Raw genomic sequence first — 16192 nt, forward strand, 5'->3', positions numbered from 1 at the left:
GACCCTAAGCACACAGCTAAAATAACAAAGAAGTGGCTTCAGAACAACTCTGTGACCATTTTTGACTGGCCCAGCCAGAGCCCTGACCTAAACCCAATTGAGCATCTCTGGAGAGACCTGAAAATGGCTGTCCACCAACATTCACCATTCAACATGACGGAACTGGAGATGATCTGCAAGGGAGAATTTCAGAGGATCCCCAAATCCAGGTGTGAAAAACTTGTTGCATCATTCCCAAGAAGACCCATGGCTTTAGTAGCTCAAATGGGTGCTTCTACTCAATGTTGAGCAAAGGGTCTGAATACTTATGATCATGTGATATTTCAGTTTTTCTTTTTTAATAAATTTGCAAGAATTATTACATTTCTGTTTTTTTAGTCAAGATGTGGTGCAGTGTGTATTAATAAGAAAAAAATGAACTTTTTTGAATTTACCAAATGGCTGCAATGAAACAAAGAGTGAAAAATTTAAAGGAGTATGAATACTTTCCGTACCCACTGTAGTTGCGCAAAAATGGTGTGAGAATGCCAAAAGTTAAAAAATTTTAGTGCAGCCTCGCGTTGCATCAAAATTTTGCCACTTTTCAAAACCTTTGACCCCAGAATTCTGGGGTAAAAGCTTTAATAAATTGGGATCTATGATTCTGCTTAATTCAAGCACACTGGTTCTAACTATTGAAACCCTTATTTGTCAGCAGATGTGCATGAGGCACAATCTGATTAGCAACTGCGTAGCGCTCGCATCTCTGGCTGCAGTCCCTCTCTCCCTGCAGAGACACGAGCGTACTCACCGCCATGGCTCCAGTCCTGCTCCTTCCGGTATGCTGTTTCCCGGATTCTTCTCAACTGTCCACAGCCAATAGCTGTAGGACATTTACTATTTAAAGCACCTCCTCCAACATGGAGGTGCCTTTGCAATGTTGCGAGTTTGTTTTCCTAACACTCTTCTGAGTTCTCAGGTCCCAGAGCTTGTATCTCAGCCTGCTGCACCCAATGCTAACCTCAACGGCAACCGATCCTATTGCACCTGCCAGTGCTCACCTCAACGGCAGCCTGTCCTGTTGCACCGTCCAGTGCTCATCTCAATGGCAGCAGGTCCTGTTGCACCTGCCAATGCTCACCTCAATGGCAGCTGGTTCTGTTGCACCTGCCAGTTCTTGTCTCTCCATTAGCCGGTCCTGTCTGCATCTGCAGTTCCTGTCCTTACTCTTCCTGCCTGCACCTGGTGGACCTTCCCTCAGGCCACCCCAGCTACTCATTCCTAGGGGTCAGCTGCCATTTACCCAAGGTCAGTTCTAGAGTAACACCTGAACCACCTCCCTTGTCTCTCCTCGGATCTCGGTGTCGTTAGCTGCTGCGTATCCGTGCTCAGATTGGTTGAGGCTCCTAGTTATGTCCCTCCAGGTCTTCCTTGGGCTTCGGCACAGTGGTTCCACCACCCAACAGATTACAAACTGTGTGCCCTTATGAGGGATTCTGATCAGATGGTTGAATCATTCAGAAACTGCAGTTGCCATTAAAAGCAGCATTTGGTTTTGAATTTGGAGAAACCACTTGTTATATTAGTTGTGTTGAAAAGGTAATTTTTTTCTTTATTGATTTATTGAAAACAGAAGAAAGTTTGTAAATGTTTCTAATAAACCTAATTTGCAATAGATAATGAACAATTTTGATTGCAACTGTACTTTATGTTTTAGGTCTATAAAAGTAGAACAAGATTTGAGCTACATGCCAACACCATAAAATGCAACTTGTATTATATCTTAAGGGGCTAAACTGTATGTTACCAATTCCTCTATAATGTGTTTATTCAATCTCTCTGGACTTTTTGATATACAAGTTCACTAAAAAAAGTCTCCAGTTTTTATTTTTTTCACAATACTAACACATACTCCATGAAATATCTACCGTATATACTCGAGTATACTAGAGATAAAGTCAAATCACCGCACTCATCATGTTGATTTTTGCTACCGTGAAAGTTTATTCAAGACGAAGATGAAAAACAACAGGGCAATAGTATTTTTAGGGCAATCGTATTATAACGTTTTGGCCACTCAGTGGCCTTGGTCACAAAATACGTGCTGTAACAAGATAGAAAAAACATGGATAAATACAAAATATATACAGTGCTATAATATACAATATATACAAAATTTGTTGTATAGGTTATATACAAAATAAAATTTACAAAGAAAACATGCCAGATGTCTATGGACTATAAACGAGCAAGTAAAGATTTATCAAGGTTCTTTAATCCTATGTAGGATAAGGCATAGTTAGACCAGGGTTGAGTATAAATCCGAAAAGAGACTATAAGTAGTAAGATACAGGAGGTAAAGACAGATCAACGTACCCTTTGTGGTTGTTTTGTGTTTCGTCATGTGATATTTAGATATTCTACTGAATTCATAGGTGGAGACGACCCCGTATTTCCCTACACAAGGGTGGCAGGAGAACATGAGACAAATATATATACAGTGCCTACAAGTAGTATTCAACCCCCTGCAGATTTAGCAGGTTTAATAAGATGCAAATAAGTTAGAGCATTCAAACTTCAAACAAGAGCAGGATTTATTAACAGATGCATAAATCTTACAAACCAAAAAGTTTTGTTGCTCAGTTAAATTTTTATAAATTTTAAACATAAAAGTGTGGGTCAATTATTATTCAACCCCTAGGTTTAATATTTTGTGGAATAACCTTTGTTTGCAACTACAGCTAATAATCGTCTTTTATAAGACCTGATCAGGCCGGCACAGGTCTCTGGAGTTATCTTGGCCCACTCCTCCATGCAGATCTTCTCCAAGTTATCTAGGTTCTTTGGGTGTCTCATGTGGACTTTAATCTTGAGCTCCTTCCACAAGTTTTCAATTGGGTTAAGGTCAGGAGACTGACTAGGCCACTGCAACACCTTGATTTTTTGCCTCTTGAACCAGGCCTTGGTTTTCTTGGCTGTGTGCTTTGGGTCGTTGTCTTGTTGGAAGATGAAATGACGACCCATCTTAAGATCCTTGATGGAGGAGCGGAGGTTCTTGGCCAAAATCTCCAGGTAGGCCGTGCTATCCATCTTCCCATGGATGCGGACCAGATGGCCAGGCCCCTTGGCTGAGAAACAGCCCCACAGCATGATGCTGCCACCACCATGCTTGACTGTAGGGATGGTATTCTTGGGGTCGTATGCAGTGCCATCCAGTCTCCAAACGTCACGTGTGTGGTTGGCACCAAAGATCTCGATCTTGGTCTCATCAGACCAGAGAACCTTGAACCAGTCAGTCTGAGTCCTCCAAGTGATCATGAGCAAACTGTAGACGAGCCTTGACATGACGCTTTGAAAGTAAAGGTACCTTACGGGCTCGTCTGGAACGGAGACCATTGCGGTGGAGTACGTTACTTATGGTATTGACTGAAACCAATGTCCCCACTGCCATGAGATCTTCCCGGAGCTCCTTCCTTGTTGTCCTTGGGTTAGCCTTGACTCTTCGGACAAGCCTGGCCTCGGCATGGGAGGAAACTTTCAAAGGCTGTCCAGGCCGTGGAAGGCTAACAGTAGTTCCATAAGCCTTCCACTTCCGGATGATGCTCCCAACAGTGGAGACAGGTAGGCCCAACTCCTTGGAAAGGGTTTTGTACCCCTTGCCAGCCTTGTGACCCTCCACGATCTTGTCTCTGATGGCCTTGGAATGCTCCTTTGTCTTTCCCATGTTGACCATGTTTGAGTGCTGTTCACAAGTTTGGGGAGGGTCTTAAATAGTCAGAAAAGGCTGGAAAAAGAGATAATTAATCCAAACATGTGAAGCTCATTGTTCTTTGTGCCTGAACTACTTCTTAATACTTTAGGGGAACCAAACAGAATTCTGGTGGGTTGAGGGGTTGAATAATAAATGACCCTCTGAAAAAACTTTTCCCAATTTAAAAAAAAAATAAACAAAGAAATAACATTCTTTTTTGCTGCAGTGCATTTCACACTTCCAGGCTGATCTACAGTCCAAATGTCACAATGCCAAGTTAATTCCAAATGTGTAAACCTGCTAAATCTGCAGGGGGTTGAATACTACTTGTAGGCACTGTATATGTGTCATTATGTTAATGGTATATAATAGCATTTAAAACACAAGTCCCACCAATTGTCATGTTAAAGGTTATATGGACTAAACAAAGTCTGTGAAAGTGGCAAAATAGGTGGTACATAGGAGTGTAGACATATATATGAAAAGGAATATTTACCAAGGTTGGAAAAAACAGGCCTTAGGTCCAATGAGCGATTAACAGGGACAGGGTATATATGATTCTAGTACCTCCGTATAGGTTAGGTCGGCTGTAATAAAGATACATATTGTATGTATATAAACATGTATCCATATGCCCATATGTATGTGGCCCCTGGATCTCAGCCAGAGTAGTAAGGTTACGCATATAGAGAATGGTAATACCTTGGTATTAGTTTATGTGTCCCAATCTAATTGTAGGATCCAATACAGACGCAGTGAGGGTTCTGTTTATTGGGAGCAAAACAGCTCCAAGGTGTGTGGATCCACTTAGACAGAGTGGAGGAATCTGCACAGATATCAAAAAAGTACATATTACAAATCACTACCAGTACAAATGTGTGTATGACTTATCTGTGGCGGAGCTGTAGCCTCACATACAGTCACAGGGGAAGCGCAATCCGAGAGCCTGGAATCTGCGTTGGTGGTAAGGTGGGAGAAGCCGACACAGAATGTGTCCTGGCGGTGAAGGCGGCAGTGCCAGAAGCGGCGCAGTGCCGCTTTTTAATGGTGCTCTGACCGGTCCTGTGACCGGAAGTATGGGGGACGCCAGCGCTTGCGCCGTATGTTGGGAGGAATCCGGAGTCTGGTGAGCGCCTGCGCAGTAGGATCCCACACAGCGCAGGTGTCAGGCGGTGTTTGTCTTGCGCCTGTGTAGTAGAGACACCGTTGGCGCATGCGCCTGGCGGGATGAGAGAGACAGTGCCTGTATAGGCTTGGTTACGGTGATAACAAAGAGTATTGCCGGCGCCTGCGTACTAGACGCGCTACCTGCGTCTGTGCTGTATATAATAGAAGAGTACTAGTTAGGAGCTAATGTGAGGTTATGGAGCCAACTGGGGTTTATTAAGAGGGGAATACGAACAATAGTGAGCCCTACTAGGTCTGTGTGGTATAGCCTAGTATGAAGATAGCTTGGTTAGAGGAAATGCATATAGAGGACATGCATATACCAACGTGTCAAACATGTACAGGGCTAGTAGAGCGATATCACATATCATGGCATAATAAAACAATAGGAAGTAGGAGTCCAAACATGATTATTCAATCTAAAAAGGAGACCTTGAGTTGAAAAATGGGGATAAATGAATGGATAATGAAATAAAATGAAGAAAAAAAGAAAAAGAAAAAAAGAACAAGGGGGGGGGAAAGGGGAAAAAAATATAAAGAATAAAAATAAAAAATAAAAAATAAAAAAATAAAAAATAAAAATAAAAATAAAAATGAAAAAAAGAAGAAAGGGTAAATGAAAGATCAAAAATAAAAATCAAAAATCAAAAAATAAATGGGAAAAATGAAACTTGGAAAAATAAAAATTCTAAGGGGTACAAGTCTTACCATCCTGCGTAAATAGGGTATGGATTCTATAGGTGCGGTGGGTCAGTTCGCCTAAGGAAAATAAAAGCCTGGTTAGATCAGCCACTCAAGTTCCCTGTTGAGACCTCTAGGATGGAGTGTGTCAAGCGTATAAATCCAGAAAGTTTCTCTTTGTTTAAGTAACTGGATGTGATTACCCCCTCTCCTTGGGCGATGAACTTTTTCTATCACTTGAAATCTTAATTGAGCGACACTATGTTGTGCTTCTTTGAAGTGAAGGGGAAGTGGTAGCCAAGTCTTATTGCACCTTATGGTGGATTTGTGGCTCGAGATCCTATCCCTGATTGCCTGGGTGGTCTCGCCTACATACAGTAATCCACACGGACACTTGACAATGTATACCACAAAGTTAGACTCACATGTGTGATATTCCCTAATAGGGAAAGCCATACCAGTGCGGGGATGTAGTATTTCATTGCCCTTGATGATGTTAGAACAACACCTACAATTTAGACAAGGGAAGGTGCCCACCCTTTTGTGTCCTGTTAGTGTCCTGTGTAGAGGTGCTTTAGATGTCCCTAGGTCTGCTCGGACCACTTTGTTCCTTACGTTCTGTGGACGCCTCATGCTCATCAGGGGTGGTTCTTTGAAGATTTGGATATGTGGGTAGGCTTTAGTCAAGAGGGGCCAGTGTCCTCGGATGAGGTTATGGATTCTACGCATGGTGGGGTGATGGTTATGAACGAAAGGAAGTCTAGGATTCTTGTGTGTGGTTAGGGCTACATTATCAATGTTATTGAGGGCCCTGGACGTTTCCGATTCAAGGAGCCTTATCGGATAGTTGCGTGCCCTGAATTTGTCGGCCATTTCATGTACTCTGATATTTCTAGTCTCAGGATTGGAGACAATCCTAGTGACTCTACTGAATTGAGATCTAGGGAGGCTATCCCTGGTAGACTTAGGGTGGCAGCTATTGTATAACAGTAAACTGTTACAATCAGTAGGTTTCACGTATAAGTCCGTGCTCAGATTTCCAGAAGTATCTTTCAAGATTTTGGTGTCAAGGAATGAGATCTCCTCATGATGGTGAACCAGAGTAAATGATAGCTCTGGTCTAGCAGTATTGATGGTGTTGAAAAATTCCAGTAGGCTAGTTTGATCTCCTCTCCAGATACAAAAGATATCATCTATATATCTATACCATGTCAGGGCGTTTTGTTGGAAAATGGGGTTTGAATAGACATTGGTACGTTCAAAATGGTCCATATACAGATTTGCGTATGCAGAACCGGTGACGTCATCGTAAACGTGGGTCTCCGCTGACATGAGTTCGGTCGGTGCTCAAAACTCAAAATAAGCTATACAATGGAAGAGACAAAGAGCTAGCACTCGTTGGTGGTGTTCGATGGTGCTGGTGAACGGAGCCAGGAGCCCCCTAAACACTAGAGATAAAGTCAAATCACCGCACTCATCATGTTGATTTTTGCTAACGTGAAAGTTTATTCAAGACGAAGATGAAAAACAACAGGGCAATAGTATTTTTAGGGCAATCGTATTATAACGTTTCGGCCACTCAGTGGCCTTGGTCACAAAATACGTGCTGTAACAAGATAGAAAAAACATGGATAAATACAAAATATATACAGTGCTATAATATACAATATATACAAAATTTGTTGTATAGGTTATATACAAAATAAAATTTACAAAGAAAACATGCCAGATGTCTATGGACTATAAACGAGCAAGTAAAGATTTATCAAGGTTCTTTAATCCTATGTAGGATAAGGCATAGTTAGACCAGGGTTGAGTATAAATCCGAAAAGAGACTATAAGTAGTAAGATACAGGAGGTAAAGACAGATCAACGTACCCTTTGTGGTTGTTTTGTGTTTCGTCATGTGATATTTAGATATTCTACTGAATTCATAGGTGGAGACGACCCCGTATTTCCCTACACAAGGGTGGCAGGAGAACATGAGACAAATATATATATATATGTGTCATTATGTTAATGGTATATAATAGCATTTAAAACACAAGTCCCACCAATTGTCATGTTAAAGGGTATATGGACTAAACAAAGTCTGTGAAAGTGGCAAAATAGGTGGTACATAGGAGTGTAGACATATATATGAAAAGGAATATTTACCAAGGTTGGAAAAAACAGGCCTTAGGTCCAATGAGCGATTAACAGGGACAGGGTATATATGATTCTAGTACCTCCGTATAGGTTAGGTCGGCTGTAATAAAGATACATATTGTATGTATATAAACATGTATCCATATGCCCATATGTATGTGGCCCCTGGATCTCAGCCAGAGTAGTAGGGTTACGCATATAGAGAATGGTAATACCTTGGTATTAGTTTATGTGTCCCAATCTAATTGTAGGATCCAATACAGACGCAGTGAGGGTTCTGTTTATTGGGAGCAAAACAGCTCCAAGGTGTGTGGATCCACTTAGACAGAGTGGAGGAATCTGCACAGATATCAAAAAAGTACATATTACAAATCACTACCAGTACAAATGTGTGTATGACTTATCTGTGGCGGAGCTGTAGCCTCACATACAGTCACAGGGGAAGCGCAATCCGAGAGCCTGGAATCTGCGTTGGTGGTAAGGTGGGAGAAGCCGACACAGAATGTGTCCTGGCGGTGAAGGCGGCAGTGCCAGAAGCGGCGCAGTGCCGCTTTTTAATGGTGCTCTGACCGGTCCTGTGACCGGAAGTATGGGGGACGCCAGCGCTTGCGCCGTATGTTGGGAGGAATCCGGAGTCTGGTGAGCGCCTGCGCAGTAGGATCCCACACAGCGCAGGTGTCAGGCGGTGTTTGTCTTGCGCCTGTGTAGTAGAGACACCGTTGGCGCATGCGCCTGGCGGGATGAGAGAGACAGTGCCTGTATAGGCTTGGTTACGGTGATAACAAAGAGTATTGCCGGCGCCTGCGTACTAGACGCGCTACCTGCGTCTGTGCTGTGACGCGCTACCTGCGTCTGTGCTGTATATAATAGAAGAGTACTAGTTAGGAGCTAATGTGAGGTTATGGAGCCAACTGGGGTTTATTAAGAGGGGAATACGAACAATAGTGAGCCCTACTAGGTCTGTGTGGTATAGCCTAGTATGAAGATAGCTTGGTTAGAGGAAATGCATATAGAGGACATGCATATACCAACGTGTCAAACATGTACAGGGCTAGTAGAGCGATATCACATATCATGGCATAATAAAACAATAGGAAGTAGGAGTCCAAACATGATTATTCAATCTAAAAAGGAGACCTTGAGTTGAAAAATGGGCATAAATGAATGGATAATGAAATAAAATGAAGAAAAAAGAAAAAGAAAAAAAGAACAAGGGGGGGGGGAAAGGGGAAAAAAATATAAAGAATAAAAATAAAAAATAAAAAAATTAAAAAAAAAATGAAAAAAAGAAGAAAGGGTAAATGAAAGATCAAAAATAAAAATAAAAAATAAAAAAATAAATGGGAAAAATGAAACTTGGAAAAATAAAAATTCTAAGGGGTACAAGTCTTACCATCCTGCGTAAATAGGGTATGGATTCTATAGGTGCGGTGGGTCAGTTCGCCTAAGGAAAATAAAAGCCTGGTTAGATCAGCCACTCAAGTTCCCTGTTGAGACCTCTAGGATGGAGTGTGTCAAGCGTATAAATCCAGAAAGTTTCTCTTTGTTTAAGTAACTGGATGTGATTACCCCCTCTCCTTGGGCGATGAACTTTTTCTATCACTTGAAATCTTAATTGAGCGACACTATGTTGTGCTTCTTTGAAGTGAAGGGGAAGTGGTAGCCAAGTCTTATTGCACCTTATGGTGGATTTGTGGCTCGAGATCCTATCCCTGATTGCCTGGGTGGTCTCGCCTACATACAGTAATCCACACGAACACTTGACAATGTATACCACAAAGTTAGACTCACATGTGTGATATTCCCTAATAGGGAAAGCCTTACCAGTGCGGGGATGTAGTATTTCATTGCCCTTGATGATGTTAGAACAACACCTACAATTTAGACAAGGGAAGGTGCCCACCCTTTTGTGTCCTGTTAGTGTCCTGTGTAGAGGTGCTTTAGATGTCCCTAGGTCTGCTCGGACCACTTTGTTCCTTACGTTCTGTGGACGCCTCATGCTCATCAGGGGTGGTTCTTTGAAGATTTGGATATGTGGGTAGGCTTTAGTCAAGAGGGGCCAGTGTCCTCGGATGAGGTTATGGATTCTACGCATGGTGGGGTGATGGTTATGAACGAAAGGAAGTCTAGGATTCTTGTGTGTGGTTAGGGCTACATTATCAATGTTATTGAGGGCCCTGGACGTTTCCGATTCAAGGAGCCTTATCGGATAGTTGCGTGCCCTGAATTTGTCGGCCATTTCATGTACTCTGATATTTCTAGTCTCAGGATTGGAGACAATCCTAGTGACTCTACTGAATTGAGATCTAGGGAGGCTATCCCTGGTAGACTTAGGGTGGCAGCTATTGTATAACAGTAAACTGTTACAATCAGTAGGTTTCACGTATAAGTCCGTGCTCAGATTTCCAGAAGTATATTTCAAGATTTTGGTGTCAAGGAATGAGATCTCCTCATGATGGTGAACCAGAGTAAATGATCTGGATCTGGCAGCGAAGTTCCATCACCAGGACCTCGTTTTTTAGGACCAAACGGACACCTACCAGGAGGTCAAGGAGGAAGAATCCCAGATCGGCACATGACCCTCAGATCCCAGGTAGGAGTCCAAACTCGGTAGTTAATATTTCTGATTATTCTCTGTCTCCCCTTGAGTTGAAAGTTCTCAATATGGGTTTATCCTTTTGTCCCACACCAAGGTGGGACGCATTTCAACTAGAGAAAGACCTCCAGCGTTTTTATAGGAACATCAGATTGAAGGTACATTTTGACACAAACTGTACAAACAGGGTTAACACCTTAGGCACAATATCTGATCAACCTACACCCAAAATTACTATTGATTCCCTAGGACTCAGGAACCCTAGTACATTTATGCCACCAAAAACCCACCATGCGGTGGAAACCTTCATCAGTCTACTAGATAGAGACATCAAAAGTACCATTCACGACCAACGTCTAGGTTTCCTCCCGGTCCGCAATAATCTCAGTACCCCTGAGAAACAGGCTCTAGACTCACTAAGCAGAAACAAAAATATTGTTATAAAGCCAGCAGACAAGGGTGGGGCCACGGTAGTTATGAACAAGAACCAATATATCGCGGAAATTAGACGCCAACTCTCTGATCTCAGTACCTATAGGAAATTACCCTCTGACCCTACTTACAGCATACGTCAGAAAATTAATACGATATTGGACAAACATCTACAACTCAAAACCATCGACACCAAAACTAGAACGTATCTCATAAATCACCACCCAATAACTCCAGTGTTATACATTCTCCCTAAAATCCACAAAGATCTCCATAACCCTCCCGGCCGCCCTATAGTGGCATCTACCAATTCCATACTTAATCCTTTATCCATTTTTCTTGAGAAAGTCCTCACCCCTTTTGCTCGATCTACTAGGTCCTACATTCTAGACACAGGGGATTTTCTTAAGAAAATCCGTGAAATCAAAAATGTTCCACCTGAAAGTACTTTATGTACCCTGGATGTAAACAGTCTCTATACATCCATCCAACACGATAGGGGTATAGAAGCAGTAGCGTTAACCCTCCGTGAGGCCAACATTGACAGTGACTCACAAAAACTTTGTATTGATCTACTCAACCTTGACTTGAGGGAAAACTTCTTTATGTTTGAGGATGATTTCTTCCTACAGATCTGCGGGACCGCCATGGGGTCCAATGTGGCCCCGACATACGCAAATCTGTATATGGACCATTTTGAACGTACCAATGTCTACTCAAACCCCATTTTCCAACAAAATGCCCTGACATGGTATAGATATATAGATGATATCTTTTGTATCTGGAGAGGAGATCAAACTAGCCTACTGGAATTTTTCAACACCATCAATACTGCTAGACCAGAGCTATCATTTACTCTGGTTCACCATCATGAGGAGATCTCATTCCTTGACACCAAAATCTTGAAAGATACTTCTGGAAATCTGAGCACAGACTTATACGTGAAACCTACTGATTGTAACAGTTTACTGTTATACAATAGCTGCCACCCTAAGTCTACCAGGGATAGCCTCCCTAGATCTCAATTCAGTAGAGTCACTAGGATTGTCTCCAATCCTGAGACTAGAAATATCAGAGTACATGAAATGGCCGACAAATTCAGGGCACGCAACTATCCGATAAGGCTCCTTGAATCGGAAACGTCCAGGGCCCTCAATAACATTGATAATGTAGCCCTAACCACACACAAGAATCCTAGACTTCCTTTCATTCATAACCATCACCCCACCATGCGTAGAATCCATAACCTCATCCGAGGACACTGGCCCCTCTTGACTAAAGCCTACCCACATATCCAAATCTTCAAAGAACCACCCCTGATGAGCATGAGGCGTCCACAGAACGTAAGGAACAAAGTGGTCCGAGCAGACCTAGGGACAGCTAAAGCACCTCTACACAGGACACAAACAGGACACAAAAGGGTGGGCACCTTCCCTTGTCTAAATTGTAGGTGTTGTTCTAACATCATCAAGGGCAATGAAATACTACATCCCCGCACTGGTAAGGCTTTCCCTATTAGGGAATATCACACATGTGAGTCTAACTTTGTGGTATACATTGTCAAGTGTCCGTGTGGATTACTGTATGTAGGCGAGACCACCCAGGCAATCAGGGATAGGATCTCGAGCCACAAATCCACCATAAGGTGCAATAAGACTTGGCTACCACTTCCCCTTCACTTCAAAGAAGCACAACATAGTGTCGCTCAATTAAGATTTCAAGTGATAGAAAAAGTTCATCGCCCAAGGAGAGGGGGTAATTACATCCAGTTACTTAAACAAAGAGAAACTTTCTGGATTTATACGCTTGACACACTCCATCCTAGAGGTCTCAACAGGGAACTTGAGTGGCTGATCTAACCAGGCTTTTATTTTCCTTAGGCGAACTGACCCACCGCACCTATAGAATCCATACCCTATTTACGCAGGATGGTAAGACTTGTACCCCTTAGAATTTTTATTTTTCCAAGTTTCATTTTTCCCATTTATTTTTTTATTTTTTATTTTTATTTTTGATCTTTCATTTACCCTTTCTTCTTTTTTTCATTTTTATTTTTATTTTTTATTTTTTTATTTATTTTTTATTTTTATTCTTTATATTTTTTTCCCCTTTCCCCCCCCCCTTGTTCTTTTTTTCTTTTTCTTTTTTTCTTCATTTTATTTCATTATCCATTCATTTATCCCCATTTTTCAACTCAAGGTCTCCTTTTTAGATTGAATAATCATGCTTGGACTCCTACTTCCTATTGTTTTATTATGCCATGATATGTGATATCGCTCTACTAGCCCTGTACATGTTTGACACGTTGGTATATGCATGTCCTCTATATGGATTTCCTCTAACCAAGCTATCTTCATACTAGGCTATACCACACAGACCTAGTAGGGCTCACTATTGTTCGTATTCCCCTCTTAATAAACCCCAGTTGGCTCCATAACCTCACATTAGCTCCTAACTAGTACTCTTCTATTATATACAGCACAGACGCAGGTAGCGCGTCTAGTACGCAGGCGCCGGCAATACTCTTTATCACCGTAACCAAGCCTATACAGGCACTGTCTCTCTCATCCCGCCAGGCGCATGCGCCAACGGTGTCTCTACTACACAGGCGCAAGACAAACACCGCCTGACACCTGCGCTGTGTGGGATCCTACTGCGCAGGCGCTCACCAGACTCCGGATTCCTCCCAACATACGGCGCAAGCGCTGGCGTCCCCCATACTTCCGGTCACAGGACCGGTCAGAGCACCATTAAAAAGCGGCACTGCGCCGCTTCTGGCACTGCCGCCTTCACCGCCAGGACACATTCTGTGTCGGCTTCTCCCACCTTACCACCAACGCAGATTCCAGGCTCTCGGATTGCGCTTCCCCTGTGACTGTATGTGAGGCTACAGCTCCGCCACAGATAAGTCATACACACATTTGTACTGGTAGTGATTTGTAATATGTACTTTTTTGATATCTGTGCAGATTCCTCCACTCTGTCTAAGTGGATCCACACACCTTGGAGCTGTTTTGCTCCCAATAAACAGAACCCTCACTGCGTCTGTATTGGATCCTACAATTAGATTGGGACACATAAACTAATACCAAGGTATTACCATTCTCTATATGCGTAACCCTACTACTCTGGCTGAGATCCAGGGGCCACATACATATGGGCATATGGATACATGTTTATATACATACAATATGTATCTTTATTACAGCTGACCTAACCTATACGGAGGTACTAGAATCATATATACCCTGTCCCTGTTAATCGCTCATTGGACCTAAGGCCTGTTTTTTCCAACCTTGGTAAATATTCCTTTTCATATATATGTCTACACTCCTATGTACCACCTATTTTGCCACTTTCACAGACTTTGTTTAGTCCATATACCCTTTAACATGACAATTGGTGGGACTTGTGTTTTAAATGCTATTATATACCATTAACATAATGACACATATATATATATTTGTCTCATGTTCTCCTGCCACCCTTGTGTAGGGAAATACGGGGTCGTCTCCACCTATGAATTCAGTAGAATATCTAAATATCACATGACGAAACACAAAACAACCACAAAGGGTACGTTGATCTGTCTTTACCTCCTGTATCTTACTACTTATAGTCTCTTTTCGGATTTATACTCAACCCTGGTCTAACTATGCCTTATCCTACATAGGATTAAAGAACCTTGATAAATCTTTACTTGCTCGTTTATAGTCCATAGACATCTGGCATGTTTTCTTTGTAAATTTTATTTTGTATATAACCTATACAACAAATTTTGTATATATTGTATATTATAGCACTGTATATATTTTGTATTTATCCATGTTTTTTCTATCTTGTTACAGCACGTATTTTGTGACCAAGGCCACTGAGTGGCCGAAACGTTATAATACGATTGCCCTAAAAATACTATTGCCCTGTTGTTTTTCATCTTCGTCTTGAATAAACTTTCACGTTAGCAAAAATCAACATGATGAGTGCGGTGATTTGACTTTATCTCTAGTGTTTAGGGGGCTCCTGGCTCCGTTCACCGGCACCATCGAACACCACCAACGAGTGCTAGCTCTTTGTCTCTTCCATTATACTCGAGTATAAGCCGACCCGAGTATAAGCCGACCCCCCTAATTTTGCCACAAAAAACTGGGAAAAATTATTGACTCGAGTATAAGCCTAGGGTGGAAAATGCAGCAGGCACCGGTGAATTTCAAAATTAAAAATAGATACTCCATACCGTTCATTATGGCCCCATAGATGCTCCACATAAAGCTGTGCCACATATAATGCTCTGCACCGTTCATTATGGCCCCATAGATGCTCCACATAAAGCTGTGCCATATATAATGCTCTGCACCGTTCATTATGGCCCCATAGATGCTCCACATAAAGCTGTGCCATATATACAATGCTCTGCACCATTGCCCCATAGATACTCCACATAAAGCTGTGCCATATAATGCTCTGCACCGTTGCCCCATAGCTGTGCCATATATATAATGCTCTGCACCGTTGCCCCATAGCTGTGCCATATATATAATGCTCTGCACCGTTGCCCCATAGCTGTGCCATATAGTGCTCTGCACCGTTGCCCCATAGCTGTGCCATATAGTGCTCTGCACCATTGCTGTGCCATATAGTGCTCTGCACCATTGCCCCATAGCTGTGCCATATAGTGCTCTGCACCGTCCATTATTGCCCCATAGCTGTGCCATATAGTGCTCTGCACCATTGCCCCATAGCTGTGCCATATAGTGCTCTGCACCATTGCCCCATAGCTGTGCCATATAGTGCTCTGCACCATTGCCCTATAGCTGTGCCATATAGTGCTCTGCACCACTGCCCCATAGCTGTGCCATATAGTGCTCTGCACCATTGCCCCATAGCTGTGCCATATAGTGCTCTGCACCATTGCCCCATAGCTGTGCCATATAGTGCTCTGCACAGTCCATTATTGCCCCATAGCTGTGCCATATAGTGCTCTGCACCATTGCCCCATAGCTGTGCCATATAGTGCTCTGCACCATTGCCTTATAGCTGTGCCATATAGTGCTCTGCACCACTGCCCCATAGCTGTGCCATATAGTGCTCTGCACCATTGCCCCATAGCTGTGCCATATAGTGCTCTGCACCATTGCCCCATAGCTGTGCCATATAGTGCTCTGCACCGTCCATTATTGCCCCATAGCTGTGCCATATAGTGCTCTGCACCATTGCCCCATAGCTGTGCCATATATATAATGCTCTGCACCGTTGCCCCATAGCTGTGCCATATAGTGCTCTGCACCGTTGCCCCATAGCTGTGCCATATATATAATGCTCTGCACCGTTGCCCCATAGCTGTGCCATATAGTGCTCTGCACCGTTGCCCCATAGCTGTGCCATATATATAATGCTCTGCACCGTTGCCCCATAGCTGTGCCATATAGTGCTCTGCACCG

Source organism: Ranitomeya variabilis, chromosome 5 (assembly GCF_051348905.1).
Source record: "Ranitomeya variabilis isolate aRanVar5 chromosome 5, aRanVar5.hap1, whole genome shotgun sequence".
NCBI lineage: Eukaryota > Metazoa > Chordata > Amphibia > Anura > Dendrobatidae > Ranitomeya > Ranitomeya variabilis.